This window comes from Humulus lupulus, chromosome 1, assembly GCF_963169125.1.
Source record: "Humulus lupulus chromosome 1, drHumLupu1.1, whole genome shotgun sequence".
NCBI lineage: Eukaryota > Viridiplantae > Streptophyta > Magnoliopsida > Rosales > Cannabaceae > Humulus > Humulus lupulus.
Window position 1 is genome coordinate 232,199,291 of NC_084793.1, and position 8,777 is coordinate 232,208,067.

The window sequence follows — 8,777 nt, forward strand, 5'->3', positions numbered from 1 at the left end:
GGAGAAAATATGGAAACAACCAAGATTTCTTACCTTGCTTTCACTTGATCACCAAAGTGCTAAATCCTTGAGATTCTACCCGTACAAGCTTCTCTTGAACCCTAGAACACAAGATCAATTCCATGAACGATGAAGTTAACTTCGGTTTTCATACATAGAATTGTTGAGAAATACATAAAAAGCAAAATTAAAACTTTTAACGGACTTTTAACTTCGCTTTTTGGTTTGGCACTCAAAGAAATTAACCTATTACTTCGGTTTTATTGAAAATAAGTAGAACGGAGCTTTTAACTTCATATTTTTTTTTTAAAAACCAAAGTTAAAAGGTACCCTTTAACTTCGGTCTTTTCGTAATAACCGAAGTTAAAGGGTACCTTTTAACTTTGATTTTTTTAAGAAAACCAAAGTTAAAGGTCTTTAAAACATTTTTCCACCTACACGTCTCCTCATTCTGAAATGCAAATTAACCTGAAAACCCCCCATTACCACCGTGAGAGAGAAAAGGGTTTCACCTATTTTCCATCATTTTTCTTATTTTCTTCCAATTTCTTCAATCATTTTTGCTAAAAAAAACTCATCTTGATCATAGAAAACTGATTATATTTAGTTTTAAGAGGAAAACATTATTCATTTTATAATGGGTATGGGAGGTGGTCAAAAATACCCATTGTTTTGGGTTTCTGAATGGATTTTCAACATCCAGACACGTTTTTTAGCTTTGAAATATGTATGGATCGTTAAATATTTGTTCGTATGATTTTTTTTTATTTTATTTTTTGCTTATTATTTCAGATTTATTATATTTTTTATAATATATTGATAATGTATATGTTTTTAAGGTTGATAATCTTGATTTGGAGTTGCATTTGACTATTTAAAAAGGTATGAATCTTCCAACTATGTAATCATGATAATTTTCTTTATTAATTCGAATTAAATATTATTAAATTAATAAATTGATAATTTTTTGTTATTTTATAAAATATTATTATTTATAATAATTATTTGGTGTATTAATCAAGTTAATATTTTGTTGTTGAAAAAAAAAACAAATTAATATGTTGTTGTTATAAAAAAAAATCAAGTTAATATTTTGTTCAAAGAGTCATTTGTATAAATATGTTTTAATGTTTAGTTTGTGTTAAATATTAAATATGTTTGGTACTAGTTATATATAAACTCAATAATTTAATACTTTATTTTTGTTTAAACTTTTTAGGACGATTATTGTTTTGACGGTATTTTGGTTTTGAATCGGTTACTAACTTGAAGATTAAATTGAAGGCGAGTAAGTATTTTAGTTTTATTTATTACTATTGCACATATTTATAAAGTTATAGTTAATTTATATTGAATTTAGTGGAAATTAAGCTTGAAAACTAATGAAGTAGGTTCTGAAAATTTTGTGTGTTGCGGTGGTATAAGGATTGAATTATGCATGTTGATTGTTGTTTTTCTTTGTATTGAATTAATAGGTACTTATGAAATTGGGATAAGTTACAGAAACAGAGGAAACTCTGCCCAATTTTTTAGGATTTATTAATTGAACATGTTTATAAATATGTAGTACTTATTCATAGAGTTGTAATTTAAACTTTTTAGGTTTGGTGGTAGGTTTTGAATAGGATATCGAGAATTTATCTGTTGCGTTGATAACCATAAGTCCCTAGTTTGAAGTAACATTATCATGCCTCTTGATTAGATAAGGTTATTTTGAACTACCAGTTTGGGTAGTCCTATTTCATAGGAAAATTTCGCTAAATTTTAAAAAAAAATATTTAATACATAAGAAATTTCAATATTTCAAATAATTACTTAGGTGAACTTCACATGTTTAGTTGTATGAACACTTTAGTTGTTTATGTGGTACTTAGCTTTTATTTCTGTATGAATGTGTATATATATGTACATTAAGTCTATATAGTTTGTGAATTTATTTTATTTCAAGTTTATTGGAATGTTCAAATATATTTATTAATATTAAAATAATTACAATTAAAAAATAACTATGAAAATATTTTATAATAACCAAAATAATAATAAAAATGAAATAAAATATTTTTTGTAGGAAAAACTACCTTTAAATTCGATTATTATGTAATAACTGAAGTTAAAGGGTACCATTTAACTTCAGTTATTATGTAAAAAATATCCTAAAAAAAACACTCAAGTGTTTTACTATCCACTTGGTGCCTTTAACCATTATAGTTAAAATAGTTTTGTGATCATATTTTTTTTTATAAAGGTTAATAAATATTTCCCAAGAAGAAAAATCCAATTTGACTTCCTATAACATTTTTCACTCTTATTAAGTTTTAAACACAAAACTTAACACTAAATAATTAAATTAAATGTCTCTCACATTTAATTGAATTAATCACACAATAAAATTTAACCTAAGGCCCATTCATGGAATAAAATTCTCCAATTCGGTAAAATTAAGCATTTAACACAAAATACCCTAAAATTTCCATTTTCTCTTAGGTTTATTATTTTTTACCAAACTTTTATTTTTATGAATGTATTTTATGCCCAAAATATATTTTTCATAGTTTTTCATTTTATTTTCTGAGATTTTTACCCGATCAGGGTTTTCATGTCGGTCTAAGACCGAAAGTCTTATCTTGACTTTTAAATCACAAAATTCATAATTTGGCTAGCAATAACTCATGGAATAATTTCCAAACAAATATAATATTATTTAAAATAATATTCTTAACTCGAGGAAAAAAATCCTGACCCGAGTCGTTTAAAGGTACTCGAAAACGCAGGACATTCCAATACATACAATCTATAGAGGTTTCGTCCTCAAAACTTAAAACAAATGAGGATACAGCTCCCTCATATTGTCTTCTGTTTCCCAGGTTTCCTCTTCAATGCCATGGTTACACCACTGCACATTTACCAACGGCACCGTCTTGTTCCTCAACACTTTTTCCTTTATGTCTAGAATCATCACCGGCTTCTCCTCATAGACGAGTTGAGGATCAATATTCAGCTGCTCATAGCTGAGTACATCCGAGGGATCGTGCATGTATTTTCTCGACAAGGAAACATGAAACACGTCATGCACCTTAGACAAGGCGGGCGGAAGAGTTAAACGATAAGCTACTTCCCCGATCCTTTCTATGATTTTGAAAGGACCAATGAACCTTGGACTAAGCTTTCCTTTCTTCCCGAACCGCATAGCCCCTCATAGCGGAGCTACCTTAAGCAGCACATTATCGTCAACCTCAAACACCAGGGGTCTCCTGCGTCAGTCGGCATATTTGCATTGTCGATCAACCGACGTTTGCAAGCGTTGTTTTATCTGTCGAATGTCCTCAGTAATGAATTGGTGATCGGCATTTCCTTTCGTAAAAAGCCTCATATGGAGCCATCTTGATGGAATCATGATAGCTATTATTGTAAGAGAACTCTATCAGTGGAAGCTTCTCATTCCATGACCCTTGAAAGTTGAGCACGAAGGCTCTTAGCATATCTTCCAGGATTTGAATTGTTCATTCACTTTGACCGTCTGTTTGCGGGTGGAAAGAAGTGCTGAACTTTAGTTTAGTACCCAACCTCGTTTGGATTCTATTTCAGAATTTCGAGTTAAAATGTCTGCCGCTATCTGATACGATGGAGTTGGGTACACCATGTAGTCTCATTATTTCTGCAATGTAAATATCTGTAAACTTATGTGCCCCATAAGTTACCTTGATTGGCAAGAAATGAGTAGACTTAGCCAGCCTGTCTACGATAACCCAAATGGAATCGTTCCCCTTGGGAGTGGTTGGTAGACCTGTGACAAAGTCCATAGTGACCATCTCCCACTTCCATTCCAAAATTTCTAAGGGTTGTAATAATCTGGCTGGCCGTTGATGCTCGGCCTTTGTCTGCTGACAAGTCAAGCAGTGTGTCACATATTCTGCCGTCTCCTTTTTCATCCCATGCCACCAAAAGTACTTCTTCAAGTCCTGGTACATTTTCGTGGTACCCGGATGCATGGCATAAGGAGCATTATGTCCCTCGAAAAAGATCTGCTTCTTGATCTCATCATCGCCCGGAACACATATTCTGCCCTTCAACCCCAATACTTCATTTTCGGAGATATGGAATCCTGGTTGCCCCTCATTCCACACTTCGTATATCAGTCCTTGAACCCAAGGATCAACTAACTACGCGCCCTTTATAGCTTCCATAATGGTAGGCTCGATAGAGAGATTAGCCAATTGACCAACTACTATCTCTAAATCCAAGGTAGCAAGGTCAGCTCGTAACTGCAGTGAAATCTCTTTCACTGTCATCACGTAAGCACTTGGTTGTCAACTTAATGCATCTGCCACCTTGTTTGCTTTTCCCGGGTGATACAGAATGTCGCAGTTGTAGTCGTTGAACAGCTCCAACCATCGACGCTGTCTCATATTCAATTCCTTCTGAGTGAAGAAATACTTCAGGCTTTTGATCAGTGTAGATGTCACAGTGCATCCCGTACAAGTAGTGCCTCCACATTTTCAGTGCAAAAACCACTGCTGCCAACTCCAGGTCATGAGTGGGATAGTTCTTCTCGTAATTTTTTAGCTGTCAAGAAGCATAAGAAATTACTTTTCCGTGTTGTATCAGCACTGCTCCCAACCCTCGGCCTGAGGCATCACTATAAATAGTATATCCCTTTGTGCCATTAGGGATTTTCAGCACTGGGGCAGTCGTCAATCTGGTTTTCAGCTCCTAAAAGCTCTTCTCACACTTATCAGTCCATTCATACTTGATGTTTTTGCAGGTGAGGGCAGTCATTGGTGCAGCTATTTTGGAAAATCCTTCCACAAATCGCCGGTAATATCCCGCTAACCCAAGAAAACTTCTAACTTCATGAGCGTTTTTTGGAGGTTTCCACTGCTTAACAGCTTCTACCTTGGCGGGATCTATTGAAATTCCATCTCCCGACACTATGTACCCTAGAAAACTTACTTTCTCTAGCCAGAATTCACACTTCGAAAACTTAGTGTAAAGCTTTTCGTCTCGCAGACGCTAGAGGACAAAAACTAGATGTGTTGCATGCTCTTCCTGACTTTTTGAGTATATTACAATATCGTCAATGAACACGACGATGAACTTATCGAAATACTCGCGAAATACTCGATTCATGAGATCCATGAATGTTGCAGGCACATTGGTTAGTCCAAAGGGCATCACTAACAACTCGTAGTGACCGTAGCGCTTCTGAAGGTCGTCTTTGGTATATCTGTATCCTTAACCTTAAGCTGATGACAGCCTGATCGCAGGTCTATTTTGGAAAATACTGACGCTCTTTGTAGTTTATCGAAAAGATCGTCAGTCCTCGGTAATGGATATCGGTTCTTGATCGTCACTTTGTTCAGCTCCCGATAGTTAATGCACATCCTCATCGAGTCGTCTTTCTTCTTCACGAATAAGATCGGGGCTCCCCACGGAGAATGGATTGGCCTTATGAACTTCTTGTCCAGTAACTCTTGTAGTTGCAACTGCAACTCCTAGAGTTCAGCTGGCGCCATTCTGTAAGGAGTCTTTGAGATCGGCGCAGTTCCCCGAATTAACTCAATCTCAAACACGATCTCTCGGTCTGGTGGAATCCTTGGGAGATCTTCAGGAAATACGTCAGGAAACTTGCACACAATCGATACATCAGAAGGTTGTTAACTCATCTCTTTATCCTTATCCACTATGTTTGCTAGAAAAGTGATGCATCCATCACTCAACATTTTTCTCGCTTTCATCGCAGAAATCAGGGGACACTTATTTTCTCTTGACGTACCCTTGAATTCGAATGGTTCTTCTCATGTTGGGGTGAAGACCACTTTTCTGCGCTTGCAATTGATAATGGCTCCATATCTGGTTAACCAATCCATCCCAAATATGACATCGTATTCATGTAGGTCCACGACTAACAGTTCCACCGTCAACTCACGACCTTCAACCCAAACTGGTACAGCTCTAACCCATGTCTGCACCAGCATATCCTCTCCGGAAAACAAGGATACCCCACAAATAACCGGCATAGGCTCAAGACTTCTATTTAGTTTTTCCACAAAGGATGCAGATACAAATGAATGTGATGCACCATTATCCATTAATACACTTGCCGATGTTTTGGCGATAGAGATTTGACCTGCACTATCTCAGATGGTCCAGCTCATTTGTCGCTTTGCGTAAGCGCATAAACTCGAGGCGGAGCTCCAATTTTTTTCTGTTGGTCAATCCCATTGCCTTTGGCTGGCATTCGACAATCTTTAGCAAAGTGCCCTGGCTTTCCACAGTTAAAACATACCCCACACTTGCCCCGATGGCTTCAGTTACACTTGTTGCACAGTGGCCATTGTTCAAACTCATGCCTTGGTTGTTTGTTGGGACTAGCCAGTGCCTGATTGTGAGGTCCCCCAAAAATCAGTCTTGTGCCTCTTGCATTGTTGGTTCGCCCCGAATTCTGGCCGAACCTCGGGTTGAACTTTCCCCTTGGGCCATTCTAATTGGCCTGAAGCTGTCCGGGGTTGTTGGGAGTGTAGCACCTGTCTTCGTTCTTCTGTGGTTCTGGCTTGTCTGACACGGCCCAAGACTCTTGGTGAAGAGCCCATTTCACAGCTTCGACATATGTCTCCGGGAAATTTCTACCAGTGTCTACACACCTCGCATTGTCTCTGCGTAGGCCCTTCATAAAAACTCCAGGTCTTATTCTCTTCAGTGTTCACCTGGTTCTTCGTAAACCTAGATAGTTGGTCAAATTTTCAAACATAGTCCTGCACGCTCGACGTTCCCTGCTTCAGATTAGTGAACTCATTCACTCTATGCTCAATCACTGCCTTACTAAATTACTTGCCATTGAACAAGGTCAAGAACTCTAGCCATTCCATCTCGGCAATGTTATGCCCTTTCTTGGCTGCATCCCACCAGATGCGGGCATCTTTTCTCAGCATATAAGTTGCACAAACTACCTTCTCTCTGTTGGTAGTGCCAATGAAGTCGAAGATTCTTTCCAAAATACTGATCCATTCCTCTGCCATTGATGGGTCACCGCTCCCCTCGAATATAGGTGGATTCTGGTTGCCGAACCTTTCTGATATAGGTTTCGCTCGGGCAGCTCTTGGTGCTTCTACCGGTAGTACCAGTTGCTCAATGACAACCTGCGAACCTGGGTTCTGTGCTACATTGTTTTCAGGCGGTATTTCATTGTTCTGAGCATTATTGGGTGGCATGGGGAGTCGTCCCAAAAGGGTGTTACACCCTTCAGCTTAGAGAGCTTCAGCGTCCTCCTGTCTCATTTACCCTCTTTCAATTTGGGCTCCCTATGCCTCCAATAGCCTTTGCAGATTATTCATCTGCTCAGCTATCTCACGAACTCTAGCAGCTTGGTTTGGAGCTCTAGCGACAGGCTCGTTCTGAGCTCTATCAGCAGGCGCAGCCTGGCTTCGGCCAGCAACACCCCTTCCTCTCTGAGCTCTTGTCCTTGCCATTTGTTTGATTTAAAATCAAAAAGCTCCTAAGTGCATAAGGACGGGAAGTTAATATCAACACAGATAGTTAATTAACCTAGAAATAAATGAGCATACCAGCTTTGCTCATAAATAATAAAGAAGAACCATAATGATTCGACTCAAAATAGGTAGTCATAACATTCAAAGATATAACCTAGCAATATAAAATGTTCATGAAAGACCATGCCATAGGATTTTAGTTAGCAGAAGGATAAATCCAAAAAGATAACTCTAATTACACATCAGGTTTCTACATATGCCTGCTACAACTACACCAAAATCCTACAACCTAGTAGGTTTGCAAGGTCTTTACAAAGTATCAACAAGACCCTCACAACATAACCTGGTCTAAGCTATCCACCAACATATCCAGCTCTATGTCGGTATCCTCGTCCGACTGCTCGGGATCCTCCTCTGGCTCTATTGCCTTGCCTCAAGGTATGCTATCAACCATGGAGATAGGTCAACCAATGGCCCAAATGCTAGCTCGGTCTACATACGGAAGTCATTGCACATGTCGCGATCCAACAGCCAATGTCTATGACGAAACCATATATGTGCTGAGCCTCTCAAATATGTGCTAGCATATCGCACTCTCTGTCACTCGGGTATGTTGGCTTTATCAAGGAATTCTATCATGTAATGAGTCCATTGCCGAATGACACGCCGATGTTGTTGATTGTACTTGAAGTGTCATGGATTCTCATTGTTAAAGATTATATAGTAATTGATCCTAAGCATAGGGATCATGGGTAGGTTTCCTATCAGAAGGTCACCTATCTCAGGTATATCGACCATAACCTATAATTTATAGAATTGAGGTAAATAAAAGAAAGCAAAGGAAACATATATGAAAAGACAGTACTTACAGTGAGTGTTGGTCTATCTTTGCGAAATTGACATGTGGGTTGTCTACAGAACCGGCTCAACTCGAGCTTTGATACCAACTGTAATGACTCGGATTTTCAAGACTAGATAATGCGGAAATATAATTGTTTTCATTTGACAACATGTCTCAAAAACCGGAATAAAAAAACTTTTTAAAAAGTCGTATGGCCATACATAACATTTAATTACAGCATATTTTATAGAGAGTAGAGTGAGCCTAGTTTAGGAAAATTACACAACATTTCCAAAAATAAAATGGCTTCCCGAAAGGTCGATCCACATGTACATTTGCAAGGTGGACTCCAGCGCTCATTGCTCTAGCTTGCCCTTGTTCTTACCTACAACAGGAAACAACTAGGTAAGCAAAAATGCTTAGTAAGTTCAACTATAAAACAAAAGCAT